This window comes from Fistularia commersonii, chromosome 8 (genome assembly GCF_037954325.1).
Source record: "Fistularia commersonii isolate RoL2024-O1a breed Wild chromosome 8, RoL_Fcom_v1.0, whole genome shotgun sequence".
Lineage (NCBI taxonomy): Eukaryota > Metazoa > Chordata > Actinopteri > Syngnathiformes > Fistulariidae > Fistularia > Fistularia commersonii.
The window spans coordinates 10,923,166-10,942,679 of record NC_141291.1 but is presented as its reverse complement, the minus strand read 5'-3'; the positions used below and the strand labels follow the sequence as shown (position 1 = coordinate 10,942,679).

General features: G+C 39.4%; 1 long non-coding RNA gene across 1 annotated transcript in view; it reads left to right on the top strand.

Annotated features, from left to right (window-relative positions):
• The window catches only part of LOC147231905 (uncharacterized), a 77,218-nt gene that overhangs the window by 30,665 nt on the left and 27,039 nt on the right, over positions 1-19,514 (top strand). Inside the window, exon 2 of the long non-coding RNA XR_015106522.1 lies at positions 16,833-16,928. This is a non-coding gene — a long non-coding RNA (uncharacterized LOC147231905). The remainder of the gene's footprint in view (positions 1-16,832; positions 16,929-19,514) is intronic.

Here is a 19,514-nt window from a genome sequence, read left to right as displayed (position 1 = left end):
TAATAAAGGTATAATAAAATACAGAATTGTGCTAATTGTACCATTGGCAAGAGACTGTGAGGTAAGCTGCACTCTGCATTACCATAATAAATATATAATGAGCGGCATTAATCATGGTGGGGGGGCTGGTATGGCGATGAGGGGTTTGCAGGGTTGCTGGGAATTTAGGGGTTGGACAGCTCGGGGGACAAAGGTTGCCCTTCTCCTCTGGGTTTTGCCGGCAGGGCAACGGGATCTGCGATCTGAAGGAAGCGACTTGAAGGCGGTGTGTAAGATGTGGAACTGATTTTTGAGAATCTTTTGGGCTGGCGAGAGGTCTGAGTGGTTGGCCAATTATTTTGGAGCATGGTGCGCTCCAGGCAATACCTGTCGTGTTGGGTGATGGAATGGAACCAGCAGGGAAGGAGAAGGTCATTATGTTCTCAATGAAGGTGTAATGGAATGTGGTTAGGATTGTGTTGCTAAAATCAAATGACCTCAACCTTCTGAGCAGGTACTGCCGCTGGTGTCATTTCTTGATGATCTCTTCAGTGTTAGAGGAGAACTTCAGGAGGTTGTTCAGGACCGTGCCCTGGTAACTGTACTCTTTTACCGTACTGGGTCCCCCTATATGGTGGTGGTGATTGCGTCCACCAGTTGCTTCTGCCTGCTGGAGAACACGATGACCATGTCCTTAGTTCTACTCACATTAGTAACATCACTTTTGTTTTTTTTTTAAATGCACTGTGACCTGAGCGTAAAGCTGACCTTGACTCAGGGAAACTCTTCCATAGCCTCAGGTAGGGACACAGTCCTGACCCTTAGTTAATATCAACATCAAGTATGGGCCAAAAGAAATCTAAGTGACAGGTGATTTGGGTTACTTTTGCCCAAGAATTTTTATTTGAACTAAGAAAATTAAAAAAAAAAACAGCCAAGGAAAAGAACCGTCTCTAAATATGGAGAGGAGCTTTTAACTGAATCTCTCATCTGTTCTGAGAAATGGAAGATTACTTAGCGATGAATGAACCTGTGAATCAGAGCTACGTGTTTTGAGTAATGTAATCATAGGAAACTTCCAGATGCTTCAAACAGACAGGTATAGGTCTGAGAATTCAAAAGAAAATAGGTACTGAACTGCTTTTATCAACCCAGACCAATTTTAATGAACAAATTACACACTGTACTAAAACAGTTACTGACATTGCCTCACTGTTTAAAGAGTATAGGTTCTTGACAGGTCAAACTTTGATAGGACTTAATTTTTTAACTCAGGCCCCTTTTAATACCTTTTAAAGTGTGAACTTAAAGGTCTTAATTTTTCACCTGAACTTGAGCTTGTTGTATGCCAAACTGTTTTGTTGTACATTAGCCTGCAAGCTGCTGTACGGCTTCTCTTGAGAGGCCTTGTTATGCAACATGGCTTGCAGGAAGACTTGATTTTCACCTCATAATAACATCACAGAGTATAAGATGTTTTTTTAGTATTACGGAACTGTTTTTTTATATATATATATTAAGTCTTGTGAACATTTTGAGTTTCCCCTAATGGGTATTACCGGTAATACATCCGTCTTAATAAATGCTGTAGAAATCCATTTCTGTATGATGATAACATGAATTTTAAACTTTACTGCATCCCAAATTATTGCTTCAGCTCTCACAAACGGGTTATAAACAAACAAAATATACATCAAAAACTCATCATCATCTCGTCCCTGCATACTCCAGGACATTGAGTTTACCTGACCTTGTCCACTCAGAAGGTTATGAACTGTGTTCCACTGAGCTCTAACTGTCCTCTGGCTCTGGTAATTCCTGAGATCTTGTTTTGTGCCAGAATTTTGCTGAAAGCAGCCAGTATCTATTTCCTGAAAGTCCATGTGCCTTCAAAAAGATTACAACGATGTATGACATATGCAGCAAGAAAGATTGGGAAGGACTTTCTTTAGAACATTCCACATGGCTTTCCCATGCCGATGGAATAATAAGCATTTGAGGTTGCCTTGCCTTGCTTTGACAGTCTGTCTCGGCCAAGGTTTAATAGAGGTACAGTCAGTGAATGACATTTAGGTTTTGTAAACATGTTTCCTCGGGACAGCATTAGCTCATTCTGGACATTTTTTTACTTGTTTTACATTTCTTCTGCTTGTTTTTGGAAACTCTGCTAAAATGGAATATCTTTATCACACATTGTATTTTCAAGTTGAGCAGAGTATTAAGAGAGATGAGTGAGGAATTGGAATTAGATGTATATCACCACAATTTGACTGGTAAAAAACATCATTGTCACTTTTATGATTTGGATTTATGACCAATTACCAATCTGATATTCCTTTACTCATCCCACAGTGGGAATATTGCAACCACTCACAGCAGAAAGTGAACCGTGCAAGAAAAGTTATCGAAAATAAAAGACTAAAAATAATAACCAATGTTCACAATATAAATATAAACAGGTAGGACTTGTTGAACAAGTTCCACCAAGATAACATGTTGACAATACATAAACATGTGTAAAAGTGGCGATTAACAGCAAAAAACAGTAATGCTGGCAGTGATACGGGTGAAGTAGTAACTTCTAAGGTGTCCGATTAAGGGGATGTGTGGGAGCGTCAATGAATGGACACATTAATAGATAAATGAAAGAGTGAATGAATGAATGAAAAAGAAGTCTATTGAGAGCAGAGCTGAGCGTTAAATTGTCGAACAGCAGCTGGCAGGAAGGACCTGCGAAATCTCTTCTTCACACGCTTGGGGTGAAGAAGCTGATCAGTGCGGCATCTATAGAGGGATAAAGTTGATTAGCCATACAATGAAGTAGGGGAAACTAGACTGAGAGTAGAAGTCAGCATTTGTGAACAGTAGTATGGCTTCATGCCTTGAAAGAGCACTACAGATGCAGTATTTGCTTTGAGATGGAGCTGTATTGTGTTTGGGAGGGAGCTACATTGTGTTTGGGAGGGAGCTACATTGTGTTTTTGTAGACCCAGAAAAAGGCATACGTCAGAGTGCAAAGAGAGGAGCTGTGGTATTGTATGAGGAAATCGGAAGTGGCAGAGATGTATGTTAGACTGGTGCAGGACATGTATGCTAGCTGTGAGACAGTGGTGTGGTGTGCTATAGGGGTAACAGAGAAGTTCAAGGTGGAGGCGGGACTCCATCAGGGATCAGCTCTGAGCACCTTCTTGTTTGCAATGGTGATGGACAGGTTGATAGATGAGGTTAGACAGGAATCTCTATGGACCATGATGTTTGCAGTTGACATTGTGATCTGTAGTGAGAACAGAGAACAAGTAGAGGAAAATCTAGACAGGTGGAGGTATGCGCTGGAAAGGAGAGGAATGAAAGTTGGTCACATATATACTCTCAAGACAGATTAAATGTGTGTGAATGAGAGGAACTCGGGTGGAATGGTGGGGCTACAGGGATTGAAGATCAAGAACTTGGAGGATTTCAGGTACTTTGGGTCAACAGTCCAGAGCAACGGAGAGTGTGGAAATGAGGTGAAGAGACTGGTTTGAGCAGGTTGGAATGGGTGGAGAAAAGTGTCAGGGGTATTATGTAATAGAAGACTATCAGCCAGATTGAAAGGAAAGGTGTACAAGACAGTGGTGAGACCAGTGATGCTGTATGGCCTAGAAACAGTTCAAATGACAAAAAGGCAGGTGGCCGAGCTAGAGGTTGCAGAGATGAAGATGCTAAGGTTCTCTTTGGGAGTGACCAGGATGGATAGGATCAGGAATTAGTCTACCAGAGGGACGGCACATGTTCGATGTTTTGGAGAGAAGGTCAGAGAAGCCAGACTGAGATGGTTTGGTCATGTACAAAGGAGGGATAGTGAAAATATTGTTAGACGGATGCTGGAGTTGGAGCTGCCAGACAGGAGGTCTTGAGAAAGACCAAGGAGAAGGTTTATGAACGTAGTGAGAGAGGATATGAAGGTGGTTGGTGTGAGAGCGGAGGATACAGAGAAAAGGGTTAGATGGAGAAGGTTGATTTGCTGTGGCGGCCCCTGAAGGGAAGAACTGAAAGGAGAAGAAGCAAGTATTTCATAGAAGGCCAAGATCCAACTTTTTAAACAATCAAGCCATTTCTTCACAACACGGCCCTACTTTTGTTGTTGAGTGATTCCCCAAATCAGTTCACTACCAAAAATACTTTTATTGTCGCATTCAGTTATACATACTGCACAATTTGATCACTGCATTTGACCCATCATGGATGAGCTATTACCAGAAGGCAGCTAAGGAACAGCACCAAGGGTTCAATGTCTTGCTCAACAGCAGTTTGACTGGCAAGGAGGAGCCGGGAATTTAACCGGAAATGTTTGGTTCAATGGACAACTGCTTTGTTTTTTTAGAGACTGTTAGTTATTGTGCTTTCAGTCCCTCCAAACTAAATATACAGGATGCACCAACATGGGGAAACAAAACACTACCAAAAGATACAGGCCTGTAAAAAGGATGAGCCCTCAACCCACAAAATTTAAAATGACAGATGAGAGCAAATCTGCTCTTATATCTTTGCATCCACACTGTGCCAAGTTTTACCTTTTTCAATGAAAGAAGTAAAGTCTGTCCTATTTGTAACTGCCACTAATGATTGGAGGGTCAGATCTACCGTTTAGGTGTTTCATAATCTGTGGAAGATGGGGAATTTTAGCTCATATATGATGATCCACCGGCATTGAAAGCAATGTTTGACCCTCTTCCCTGTGAGCAGGGGATCCATTTTTCCATTCCACCAATCAAAGCAGTTCTAAAGAATCATGACAAGAACTGTCCATTGGCAATCAGCTTTGGGACATCTGAGGTTGGGGAGCTGCTAATTGGGGCCAATCTAGGGGCTCATATTCAGGACACCCCTTAATTCGTAAGCTCTCAGAAGATGTGGTAATCTCCGTATTGTGCAACATCGGGATACATGTTTTAGAATCTAACCTAATCTAATGACCTCCTTTATCTTGACATCAGGTTAATGTCTATTAAATCCAGGATCATCTCTCTGTGCTCATGTGGTCCTCATGTGTTCTTTGGCTGCTTCACTGATGGAGTCAAAGCAAAGAATGTGTGTGCTATGCTGTGGTTGTAAGATAAAGGGAGTGAAACACAAATCTGCTGAAGAAGTATGTTTACAGTTGCAAACAAGAAATATTAGACAGAATTCAAAATTTTGAATTAGGAAGCACCCTTCCACTTCAACAAAGTTCTTTTTTCACAACCCCAACCTTATTATTTGTGCAATATACATGCACGTATATTCATGTACATATATGTATACTGGATGGGTGTGCACATTCATCCTGTTGACACAAGAGGTGTCAACAGAGGTTTTGGAGTTACTTTAATGCCCAATGGTTTTATCTCCTGCAGTGAAACAAATGGCTCAAGGGACAAACTGCATCGAGTTGTTTTTTTGGAGGATTGAGTAACAGTGCAGCACAGCTGTGCACAGATGGTTGATTGTGCAATGATTTTGCCATTCTTAGGAGAAAGCATACATAATTACCATAAATGACAGTTGTACGCCAAGCCTAACTGCTGTATAACTAAATTCCAGTATTAGATTGTACAGTTTAGATCTTTTTTTAGAGTCTCTAAAGCAACGCATCTTAATTTCTATCGAACATTTTTTGCATACACTAGGTTCAATAGCCCCATAGATCACCCAAAACACAGACATGCCATATAGGATAAAAATAATGTGAACACAGTACTAAAAAAAAGGGGAGAAATATTTAGTACGCAGACAGATTTTAAAAGTAAGAAACCAGTTGGCATTCTTCAATAATTTTGATAGATTTAAAAGTTTTCGATTTGATACAGTATGAAATATATTTCACTTCATGTTTTCCAGTAAGTTATAGAGATCAAGAGAGGTGTGAAGTTGGATTTGAAGCTGCATGACTGCCAGGCAGTCTTAGCCCTCCTCAAGTACAAGGCACGTACTGTACTTCCTGTATACTTACAAACAAATCTTATTTGACCCTGATAATCATTTTCAGCCATGCTATTTTGATCAAACTTGCTGAAAGGATCAGTGCAGGACTTCTCGAGTTTATCGGTGAGTTGAACACAAATAACCCCACATCTGCCTTGAAAAGATGACTTGAACCAGTTTAGGCTGATGTCAAAAACCCCAAATAGTTTCCAGGGCTTTCTGATAATACACTATATTTACTTATAGTACGGTGGTTGCTTTAAGGACCACAGACACTTTACCAGTATCAGTGTAGACCTCTATGTAATTCAGAACCTTGAGCCAAGAGCAGTCTTGCAGTTGTGAAGGGGGCCTAAATACAGACTGGAAAATGTCAAGCAAATTATTTTCCGTCAAAAACTCACTGACGTTTCCAAAAGCATCTCTGTTCATAGAGAATGCCTCGAGGCACATTTTACAAATGGAAAATAATCTAATAATAACCCACTATAAAATTTGCACTGAAATTTCACAAACTTGGAACCCTCTTGGAATGACTCGTTCAACAGTCCCAAAGACAACTTACACTTAATATACATAAAGAGCTGAGGTGAAATTCTTTTATACACAAGAAGAGAAGATTTACAATCGTGAGGGCAAATATGTGATTTTTATTATCCATGTCAGGTTTGATATGACAGCTGTATTTATGATTGCACTGAGTGGGCAAGGTGGGCTTTTACGTGGCTTTATTACTTTTCATAATTTTGAGGGAAAAAATCCAGAAAACCATCAAAGGTTGATTTTCTGCAAAACAATGGTGCGCGACTTAAAATTGAAACTACTTTGTGATTTCTGAGGTTTCTGGCATCACCATGAAACTATTTGACAGGTAAGTTATGTGGACTATTGCTTCAGGTGCATTCCATCAAGGGATAGTATAAGGTTCACATTTTAAGCTTTTTAGCCTTATCTGTTAAAAAAAGACTCAAAAAAAATACAAAAACATGGAATGATAATTTGCATGCATTGATAACTGTTACCAGTGGTGGAAACTGCATTGTTATTTACCGGATTGATAATTTGAAGGCATCAGATGAATGTTTTGCATTTCTGCAAATCTGCTTGTTAATGATGGCAAAGTTCTGTCTACAAACTGAAGCACATATACACTTCATTTAATTATATGCTCTGGTAACTATCTTTAAAAAGTATCCTGTGCCTTTTCAAAATGAGCTAATTTCTGTTTGCATCAAAATGCTGAGCCACTTATCCCCCAAACAATCAAGCATTAGTTGAGCATAATTTGCAGCAGTGGGTTTATTGCAATAAATCCCCTTCTCCCTTTTACAAATATACAAAACAGCACTTAACAACCACATAAACCCTGTAATCACCACTGGGTACTGTATGTGTTTGGGGCGGCATGGCGCAGGAGCCAGAGCAGGGGTGGGCAAACTATGGCCAGTGGGCCACATCTGGCCCGTTGGTCTTTTTGATACAGCCCGTCAAAGATTGGTACAGAATTCATATCTGATGTGAATGATTGAATGATTTGATCAATGGATGTGGGAGCTCAAACAGGAGACTATTTCATTTTTTGAGCTACTTGAGAATTTTCCTGAGCTGAATGACACAGATTGGCTGTGCATGAAATGCAAGCAAAATGTCAGAGCCTTCAAAACCAAGCTAGTTTTATTTTCAAAGCAAATGGCAGATAATGTTCAGACAAATGTCAGATGAGTTGATATGTACTGTTAACAAATGTGTTTATTTTTTAATATGTATTGTATCTTGTACTGACCCAGCCCGTCTGTCAAATTTTAAAAGTCAATGCGGCCCCTGAGCTAGAGTAATTGTCTTTGGAACTGAACATAACACATTTGCTTCCCGGCTTCTCCTAACCTGTTGAAGTGTTGTTGAACAAGACACTGAGCCCCTAACTGAATTAGTGGATGAACCATGATGGGTTAGGGATTAAAAAGGATAAATCATTATTATTTACACACAGTCGACACCCTCCTAACCACTTTCTACACTTTAATTTATTTTATTCTTCCCTGCGTAGTACCTTGGTTGGATCTCTGATGGTGCCTCAGGGAGGCCCTCAGCGTCAGTATTATCTCTGTTTTGAAAGTAAGACTTGAGCAATTTGAAAAACAGAGATTGTGTACAACTCTGTCAAACAATGTTCTGTTATCACCAATGAAATAAAATGAAATGCAGCGCTCATATCATGACATGTGTGAAATTGGTGCCGGATTGAATTCCAAACTTGGAGCGAAGCACTGTTTCATTGCTATGACTGAGCCTCAGCCCAGGCTGAGACGATCAAAGATGAATTTGTTCAGCCAAAAATTTGATGTTATAAAATAGCTTTCTCTGAAAACATCTACATCCAGTGGTCAAAATAGAAATGAGTGTGTGCATGTGTGGTGCACGTGGTATAAATTCTCTCCCATATTCTTTGTAGGGCTTGTTAAACCCAATTTATTTAAAGAATCCTATCTGGAATCTGGAATTGTATTTTCAGCAATAGCTAATATGCATCTCATCAGAATTAATAAACAAAAACATGTCTGGCCGCTTTTTTTCATAGCATTATTATCATGGATTGGAGTCTGGAGCCCCTAACTTGGTCATAGAATGCCTTTACTTTCCCCTTGATAATCACAGAGACATTGAGAGGCCCCTTAATGGTCATACTGTGTTTTCTGAGGTCAGTTAACCCCTGCTGAGAGAGATGGAGTGGATGGGAGGCAGAGTGGGGCTACAGAAAATAACACAACAGCGGGATATCTCATGCCAATCACCATACGGCAAAGTGAAAAACATTAGCCAAAAGACTAACGCCTACTGATTTCCCAAGACTGTATGGATATTGTTGTTGTACAGTCGTGAGTGAAAAGCAGTTAATGTTAAATCGGGTCCCACTGGGATTTAGCTTTTTAGCTGACATTTTACTTATCATATGGACACATACTTTGTCCATTTATTGTACGAGATGCTCTATTACTCAATTTTTTTGGGCCATGAGTCACATTGAATTAAAAGAAGTGCTCTATTTCTTGGTCCGTCAACTTTTTCGGCACACAATGTGGCACCATTACCATGTGATTTGGCATTCGGTGTCAAAGTTCAGAACACTCCCACTCAGTATCGGCATGAAGGCAGAGGAGGTAGCTCACCAGGAGGCAACTCCTAATGAAAAGCCTTCCGGGGAGCTCTGTAAATATTTTCATCTTCTCCCTTGGTCTACTGATAGACTAATTCCACTCACTTTCTTAATTAATCACTGAAGACTGTAGTAAGGCTGAGATGGGAGGGATTGAAATCACTGGACACGTGGCTGCTGTTGGAAAGCGTCAACATCAACACCCTGTATGCAACTCTATCCTGTGCTTTTCAAACATTCTAACTTCTCTTTAATTCTTTTTAGTGGTTATTTTATTATTTTATTTTAGCGGTATTTACCTCAAGCGGATAAATATAGTATTCATATATAGTCAATAACAGCTCTGGCTGTTATTGACAATTCAGTTGTTGACGACTCTGAAACGTTGATTCATTCCCTAACTTCACAACTCAAAACACATCTGTTTAATGCGGTCTAATCAAACTGTCGCCAACTGCACTATCACTTTTATTTTTCATTTTTTCACCACTCTGTCATTGTTTTTATTTTTGAAGTTTCTTTTACATTTGTATTTTCTGTATTTACATAAAAGTCTACGGTGTTCGAGTAAGTCACTTTAAATAAAATGTATTATTATTATTATTAAAACTGATGGTAAGGCAGTAGTTCTATAAATATAATGCAGAAATAACCCCTGCATCTTAAGTGAATCAGTCAATCTTGTCAAAATGCAATTGCAACTGAATTGTCCATTATCATTAAAGTAATGAATTGGGGTATATAAGCAATCTGGTTGAGAAAGCAATTGGTAAACAAATTAACAATGAAAAATATAGTCGTTAGTTGCACTCCTAATTTCATCTTTTCTTTTCAACGCTGTCAGCCACTATAATCAAACTCATGGGTTCGACTTATGACATCGTCAGTCTGTCGGTTCATCAGTTTTGTTTGTCGGCACAGCCTTTAAATATATGTACAAGACAGTCACGGGAGATCGGCTAAAACTTGTTGAGGTATACATTTGACAGATGGGGATGCTTTATTACCGATCTAACCAGGGGTCAGCAGCAGTGCAGTCGCCTCTACAATTTAGAATAGGTTTGACATCATGATAACAACATGAAATTGTGATATTTTGTGTAAAACGCATGTATGATTGCGAAATACACATTATTATTATTATTGTTGTTGTAGTTATTTTTTATTGTCATGATTATTGTGTCAGGAAAAACACTTTGCACATCAAGTGGAGTGGGGGAGTTTCCATGATAAATGTTGTTACATTTTGAGAGTTTTCTCAGCTGTGAGTCCTGCATAAAATATGCTCTGGTATTAGATGTCTGCCAAGAATGATTGGGAAAATAACCCTAACCTCTGTGTTAGTAAAAATGTATTAATTGGTGCAAACAATAAAGGCAATAGTACAAAAAAAATCTTCATTTTGGGTAATGTGATGACTAATCCCTTGATTTAAACAATTTTCTATTCCTGTGCTCAGTTGGGAAAGGAGTGATAATGTGACCAATTAGAATCAGAGGGAGGAAGTAATGGAAATGCCAGTCAAATCAACACAGGATTGCAAAGTCAGAACTTGGACAGACTCCATTCACAGTGACACTCTCCTCATTACCTCTGTTCATATCCCAAGTAAAGTTGTCACAGCTCTCTGTGCCAGGCAGATGAAGGGATGACACTTTTTTTTACATCACTGTTGTAATTGTCTTTGTCTCCAACGTGCAAAACAAAAAACTTTATATTTTGTTTAATTCATCCGCCAAAAAGCTTTTGAAATAAAATGCTCAAGAGCCAATTACTACTGAAAGTCGCTATAGAAATTTACAATATATATTGTAATGAAAGAGATCAAAATAAAGTACAAAAACAAGTCAAGTCTTGGCAGTGTAAGTAGTCTTATATAACAAAAATAATACTGTATTTTTATTACTTATCAAAGTTTGGTACAACTTGCCTGCTGGCGGATATGCCTGAATACTGTCAGCATGTGTTTATGACAACAGAGTATGGCTGCATAGGGATGCACAAAAAGTCATCTGCTGCGTGAGCAATCTCAGAAATAAACTCCTTAAATGTCATGGGAAACTCTCTTACACACTATTTTTGTTGCGCCAGAGATGGTCCATCAGCACTGTGAACATGTTAGATGCTATTTATCACCTGTAGGACAATTGTGGGGCAGTGGCAGCATAAGCCCATTTTAAACCGGGTTCCTCAAGAGAGCCTTGATGACACTCCCACTATTGTGAAGTTTCTTTGTCCAGCATGTTTGTTTCTGGAATGTTGGTTCCATTTTTTCTCCCCAAAACAGCCTTGACATGTAAAAATAGCAGCTTAAGACTAGCTAGTTTCAATGGCCAGTTCCGTCCCTTTTACATTGAAGGTTACATGATGTTTTGACTACCTTTGCTGTCTCTGTGCACTTTTTGACAGCTGATGAGGTGGAACAGTGCCGTGATATTCTTCCAGCTTTCTTCATCCATCATCCTTTTAATTATCACAGAAACCTCAATCAAATGTTCACTACAACGTAGAAGCCGATGATGGGGGATCTAGAAGCTCTGATTTGTCTGCTAAGAAGTTACAGCTTGACGTTCAAAAGTCTTTTGGGTTGGTTGTTGGGGGAAAATACTAAGTTGCGTCTTTGCAACGATTGTGGATTTTTTGTACAACTAAAGGCCTAAACCAAACATTTCATATGAATTTGTGAAATGTTAAACCCAATGCGTAAACTGTGTCGCGTGTCGCATTTTCATAGTGAATTACTATTCCATGAGAAGGTGCTAGGAAGGTGTCACATGCAAGATATGCTTATACTGTAGCTGCATGCAAAACTGTTATCTTAGTTACTATAGTCTCAGGGCTGTCCGTCGTATCTATGTGAGCACTTCTGGTAGGCTCTGTGTGATGCAGGCAGATGTTGGTCTTAAAGCTATCATAGTGCAAATCAGGTTAACTCTTACACCGAATGTGGAGAAGGCCTGCAAATCTGGCCCCTATTCCATTTCCCCCTGGCTGTATAACCCACTTATAACAAAGTTACAGCACACTTCTCATTTTTCATTGAGTTAAAAGGGCCATCGAGATTTGGACATGAGGCATTATGGTGTATCAGTCCCCAAGCGCGACTACTCAGAACACATACTCAGATGGCTTTCTCACCCATGATGTCTTTAACTCCCACTTCCTTATTTTTTCCCTTCATATCTGGTGCTGCTGACACCCTCATAGGAGACACTTCTCATTGGCTCTTTTGCTAATTCCATTAAGAGGAAAATAGTGCTGATAGTAAGCATTCACAATGGTTTAGACCCATTACAAGCTTAACCATGCAATGGAAAGGAGTGTCACTGATAACAGCAAACTATTTAATGGAAATTTGGCCAGCATAGTATAATTGGGTGTCGTTGAACTTTATTGTCAAATGGAATCTTGTCGTCTCACGTATTACCGCACATGTCACTCACAAACATATTTGGCAAAGATAGAATTTTACATATATTGTTCAGTAAATATGTTTCTTTCTTTTATTGATGTTTTTGTTGAATAATTGTAAACTCGACATGTTCATCACTTCATTGTCGGATTCAAAACATCCCATTCATTTTTTTTAAGACAGAAAATCCCTACTCACTCTCAACACATACCATTAAGAAAAAAAAAAGGCATTATTCTTTTTCTCAAGGACCATTTGCTTGCTTTTCACATTGGTTCCATAACATATGGAGCATAAATGATGCCCCCCAAGGCAAATTACATTGAGAAAACTCAAAATAATCTTGTTTCAGTGACATTTGAGAGACGTCTTCCAAATATTTTTCTCAACAACTGGTGTTGAAACTCCTTTGCTGGGACCTCTTCATTCTGTCTACGACACATGCGAACAATCCGGGAGGAGCTGGTTCCTTCCACGGGAAAAAAAATTGGAATCCCCTGAAACTGTAAGGTTCACATTGTCTGAGGGAAGTTTTTTCCCATGCTCGTTTTACATGTTGTGCAATAAAATAAGGATTAAAAATGGTAAGTAGGGATGTACTTCCCAAGTTCAAATTGCTGCAAATAGTGAACAATGAACCAGCTTGGGGTCATGTGTGTCGCAATGAGCTCACAGATTTCTCAATCACAAATTGATCCAAAGACAACAGTGGATGGATATCAGTACGCTGGTTTTACCCATGATTCTCTAGTGTAAGTGCAAATGGTCGCCTGACTTTTGTCTCAAAAACTACAGAATTCTATTGGTGCCAGCACCTTTTTGGATTTATATCACAAAGCAGCCTGAGGGGAGCCATCTGCTCAGGCCATGCAAACTATTATAAGACGATGCTGCTGACGTCAGGCGAGCTTTAAAAACACACATGTAAGGGCAATTTTGAGCCAAGTGTCTGAAGCTTTACGTTCATGCGTCCACTGATGTGACACCTCTGACTCACATACTGTAGATAAACACAGGCAGGTTGTTAAAAGTGTGTTTCCCGGTCTGTGCTGATGTCACTGCACAGGATGTGCACTTGTGCCTGTTACTGCGAAAACTGTTCACAGAGAAAGCAGTTTCAAGATAGGTGGGCAACGGAGGCCGCCCCAAGTCACAGCTTCTCTGTCAGCCCTGTTTCCTCTGATTAGATTTCTATGTTTACACATTCAATGCATTACAGCCAGGTTTACAAAGGATGCCACAAGCCCTCACTTTTGTTTGGAAAATCTAAATAATGTATATATGTATTTATGTATGTATGTATTTAATAATTAACATGGCCTGTGTTAGGTCCTGTAGATCACTCTTACTTGTTTTAAATACCAGTAAGAATACAGAGAATCTACGCATTTGTAAGGGATGAGCATTCTGTGACCCTTGATCAATAGCTACTTTCAGCACAGTGGGTATTGGATTTTAGATGTAAATTGTCTCAGTGCCATCTTGTGGCTTTTGACTTCAACTACAGACAAAGATGCACTTACAAAAACAACTCAGTGACCTGGAGACTGCACACCATGGGTGCCCACACTTTTTCGGCTTGCGAGCAACTCTTAAAATGACCAAGTCAAAATGATCCATCAGCAATAAAAGTTATATAGATAAATATATTATCCATATTTATTATGTATATTTATGATGTGCGTATTTGTATTTATACATTATTATACATATTTATAAGTCATTATATAAATATACACACACCAAGTATACTCAACATTTAAAATATGTATTCTTTCATAACAGTATGAACAAGTATGGCCTTGCTCTGATGACGTGTTGCACTGAATGGGCTCCAGTCAAACAGGTGGCCCAGCAAAACAAACAAACAAACAAACAAAAAACACAGATAGCCAAGCCACAAAAGAAAGCAAAAACAATATAGGTATCCCAGCCTCAAACACGTCTGTCATGCCAGAACAGTATTCGGATTGAGATTTCGGATTGGCTGTACTGTATGTCAATCAAGTGCCCCAGTGGCATAGTATTACAAAACAGTTATTTCTAATTTTTAAATCTTTTATGCGCTGTACCGTTTTTTTGAAAGGAAGGGCTTCGCAATCAATTCACGTTGCCTTTGCAATTGACCAGTAGATTGGGATCGACATGTTGGGCGCCCCTGCTGTACACAAACCAACTGCCTTTGAGTCTGGTGAAAGGTGGCCATGAAATATCCTAGGAAGTATGATTTGTTTTATTAGTTGCCTAATAACTTCAATTAATTCTCCATCATCTCCTACAGCACCTTCTGCCATACAATTGGGACAATCACAAAGGGATTGGGGCATTGCAAAAGAATTTGATTAATTGTTTATATCTCAAATTTAATTTAATTTGATGTAGTCCTTTTATTTTATTGTTCATAATTTTCTCATCTATAAAACAGAAAAATAACTGTCCTGTAAAATGTTTTTTTTAATTTTATTTTATTTTATTTCAACTGAAGAAACCTAAACATATTTTTCTTACAATCTGCTGGGTTTTCTCCATGATGGGGGATTTCGCCTTTCATCCACCACACATATCACTGCATGGATGGGATTTGATAAATTATTGTTAAAGGCAAACATTTCCTTGCGTGCAGTGTGGGATGTTCACCCATAAAAATGAATACATAGAATTAAAAAGCAGGCAAATGACTGGAGGTCCATATAGTGATAGCTACTGAAGTTTGACCACACCACTGTGGAGCAGCCAATGCGTTGGAACATGCAGTTAGAGGCTGAATGTTTGCAAATCCCATGGTGTGAAGCTAAGGTTGCGAGCGCTGTGCATGCACACGAAAGCACATCAACCAGTTAGCCTTGGGGCAAAGGACGCAAGCATGCCAGAGTATCACTTATTTTGCATCCCTCAAGTAAGAGCAAAACAGTAGCCCCGGTGGTAACATTTGGTGCTCGACTGGCGTATTTATTTCAGTATCTGTGCCCCCTTCTTATCTCCTGTTCCAGAATTAATTGCTCAATTAGCATAGTAGATTAGCAAAACAATTATGAAGCATGGAAAACTTCCAGCACACGCCATTGTAGCCAGCCAGGAAAAATTAAATGACGTGAAGAGGAAAAAAAAATTACAGAGGATTTAAAGCAGGCAGGGTGGCTTGGAAAGTGAAAGCAGAGAGTTTGTAGTCAAATAAAAATGGTCCTGCCGAAGGAAATGTGATCTCTCCTCCTCAGTGTGAGCTGTAATAAACAGCGTTACAAAATTATTTATTAGCAGTGTTTAAAGAGAACAATTAATGAGAAGGTTTCATGGAGAGCGCAAAAAAATAAAAATAAAACGCTTTCATCTTCTCTGCACCGTCCTCTGGGGATACTTTTTTTTTTTTCCAGAATACTGATCATGCACGGCATGTTTGATGCACATCTATTCCTTTTTAGAACAATTTGTCCTGAAGTGAGCAATTTCAGGTGAAGCATCATTTTTGTATCAAAACAGGACCAAAAGAAAAATATCCGTGTTTCTTTTTGGACTGAAAATCAAAAAATCTTTCCACACACATAGTCTCCTCATGCTTTTGTCTAGGTGTTATTTTGCTGGTGGTGGTGGTGGGGTTAGGCACCGCCCGGGTGGTCCGTCCAGATCTATCCATTAAGCCAATGCTGAGAGGAGGTGGCGGTTGTGTTGGTGATTACCAGGGTGATTTTGTTTTCGGTTTTTTTTTTGTTTTTTTTTAAATCCCATTGATGTTTTTGGACTATCCAAATAAAGATGGTGGAAAACAGTCTCTGACAGTGATTTCCCCGCTATCAGGCCACTGTATCAGCAGGGATTGTCCAAACTGGTCAAGAAGTTTTATCTATTATTATGACACACTGCTGATTTTAGTCCATTAGCCTTGTTTCTTTTCATGCCCTGTATGTGTGTTTGCTTCCCAGCAGAAAATAAAAATGACTTTTGTAATTACTTCTAACTGTAACCTATAAATGCTTTCCGGTGAATTAGTTTTCAAGCTCCGCGTTGTGGTTCGATTCAAGTAAATTTGCCCTTTTTGTTTTACGTCTTTGGAGCAGTCTTTCCATCTGAAACAATGTCACATTTATTCTAAGATAGTATGCTCAGGATGGTTTCTCCTGAAACAATGTCGCCGTGAAGGAAGCCTGTCTCGGGTTAGACCTTGATAAAGCCACTGAACTCCAGTCAAATAACCTTTCGTCTGGATTCCGACACTTAATGAGGCTGCTTTTCAAAAACACACGGACCAGCGTGATTTACCCCCTCAACTTTTGCAACTAGCATGTAACTTTCATAACAAACGCCTTCATTTGCCTCACTAATAAAAGCATTTTATTACTTTTTTACCAGCATCCTGCAGAGCATGCTATTCGTCTGCTGTCTCAGCGGTGAATTGCCCCTCATAACTTCTCCGCTTGTGGTGGCAAGATGAGCTGAATACTTACAGTACGTCATAAAAATTCTTCTTTTTTTTCCAGAATAACAGGCCACTTTAGCCTGCTTAGCCCAGAAAACACAAGCTCAAATTCTCTTTGTCTAATTTCAAACTATTTGAAAGCACTAGTTTCAGAAATCGGAGACTTTTAAGGCCTTCTGTGAAAGTGTAAAACCAGCCTGATGGAGTAGATTTCTTTCAAACTGAATAAAAATAAAAGCAATTAGTTCTATGCTTGATTTAAACACGTGACTGTAGATTTATGCTTGAGCTGCAAAATGTTTTCATTACATTTTACGTTCCTTTTTTTTCCCCACATCATCTGATTTATTAACTTTTCCACTTCTGCTTCTGCTTCACAGCGGTTTGCTTGCATCCTCGGTGAAACAGCGAAACGCCGGTGGAGTTAAGTCTTTCGATGCGGTTATTTCTCACCGATTCGGAGAAACCAAAAACATTTTTATTGCAGGTGATTTAATAAAACGTCCATCCCTGTTGTTCTTAAAAAGAGGCCTCGTCTTGGCTGTCTCTGTGGCTGTGCTGAAGCGGCATGGTTGCACAGTGGTTTTCCTCTCTTGTTTTGCAAACGAGAAAGTCCGGTTTGAATTTCCTATCTGGCAGCGGCCCTTTCCGTGTTTTGCGGTTCACGTATTCTCACCTACCATATCCTTACTTGTGGGTTTCCTGGAATCATTCCAGGCGAACTGAATCACATGCTTTATTCACTCATTTGTTCTCCGTACCTCTGACCCAGCACACATGTTCATGGCGTGCTCGAGACAATTCCAGCTGACATCGGGTTCCGTATAGAGACACACGACCATTCACTGCCATGTTAACACTTGCAGGCAGTATGCAATCTTTACTTAACCTACGGCATGTATTTGGACTGCGGGAGGAAGACCGAGAGAAACCATGAATGCATTGGGAGAGCACACGGACTTCAGGCTGCAGTCAGTGCAACCAGTTTTACATTTTTCTTCATACTGTTACAATTTTAATTGTGGTAATAATTTCCAACTGTGTGCACAAGAATCATCTCTTACTTTCCACAGCAGAGAACAGTAGTTGATCTGCCACTTAATTACAAGCAAATATCACATCATATTTTAGCTTACGGCTCCAGCCCTTGACTTATAAAGTGTGCAGTTGAATCTTAATTTGCAAAAAAATTAGAAAGGAGATGGATAGTCCTCTCCCCAACTCTGTTCCAGTTTGACATTTTGCCTAAATTGTCAGTTTGCCCCCCCACCGCCCAATTTTTTTTCATGGAGCATTTTACTACATCTGGGTGTCTGGTCTGTCGGGTGTGGAATCCTAACGTTACAGATGGAATTCTCCATCTCATAAGTTCCTTGTGAATTTCGCTTACCTCATTACACTTCTGCTCGGTTTAGGTTCAACGTGTAATTAGTTTAATGAGTGCCGTCCACTGAGAATACCAGGAGAGGGACCCTCTCTCCTCAGCTAATGTATTTGCTTGACAATATGAGAGGTGAGCAGATTGCACATCAGTGGAACAGTAGGTTATTCTCCTTTGTGAAATAAAAGGTCCAAAAATCACTGGTGGTTTCAGAATTATGTGCGAAACAGCTCTTTTCTGTTAATTGCATTTTTTGATAAGACAAATATGGGCTTTAATTCTTCCAAGTATATATTAATTTATTTTTCCCGCTTGTTTTTTGTCACTTTCATTTATCGTTTTTTGGTGCTGATGCAATCTGTTCAGTCTTGTCATGTAAATAAAACCTTCAACTTGAATAGATCAAATTAAAATCAAAGCGTCCCACTCAGGGCCAGCATACACAAGGGCCGGGCTTGGTACAAATGATTTTAATGGGACCGCGGCAATTAAAATGAAATCAATCTTCACAGCACACTTGGAATATTCAACACATAGCCGTTCCACCTATGATCAAGCTCATCAAATACCTTTTCACGGATGTGACGTCAAAACCATTTCTGATATGTGACGGTTCACAAGTTCACATTTATAACTTTATTTGCAAGTATCCAAATGCAATAAAAACCAAAAATATCTGACCAAACAATCATATCAGAAACTTACTCATCGCAGTTAACGCATTTTATATAGTAACTACACCGTTATGTGGCAACGCTGTGAAACTAAAAGATGGAATACTACACTGCCGGTTGGCTTGTTAAATGTTCCACTCATGATAACAAGGCCTTACTTTCACTTGTGGAAATCCAAAATAAAATGTCCAAATGTTCCCAAGTGACAGAGAAGCATGAGCTTGTAGTGATTCTATTGCTGTATGATTAACTCCAAAGTGTGCCAGAATTTCAAGTAAACATTTTGTCATGTTGCTGACCCAGAAAAGTTTTGACACTCCCACTTTCTGTCAATTACTCAGACATCAGTCCTGACCCTGCTGACTCCAATGACAGGCTCAGAGACAGGACTGAGGGATAAATTAAATTACACGTCTGACTATCAAGATGACCAATGTATAGTTTGCTTCACTCAGCAAATCTGGGCACAATGTCTAAAACAATTAGGTACTTCCAGGATGCTTATGCACTTTAGAATGAATGGGCAAGACAAGTACAGCATGCATCCACAGATAGGGTTA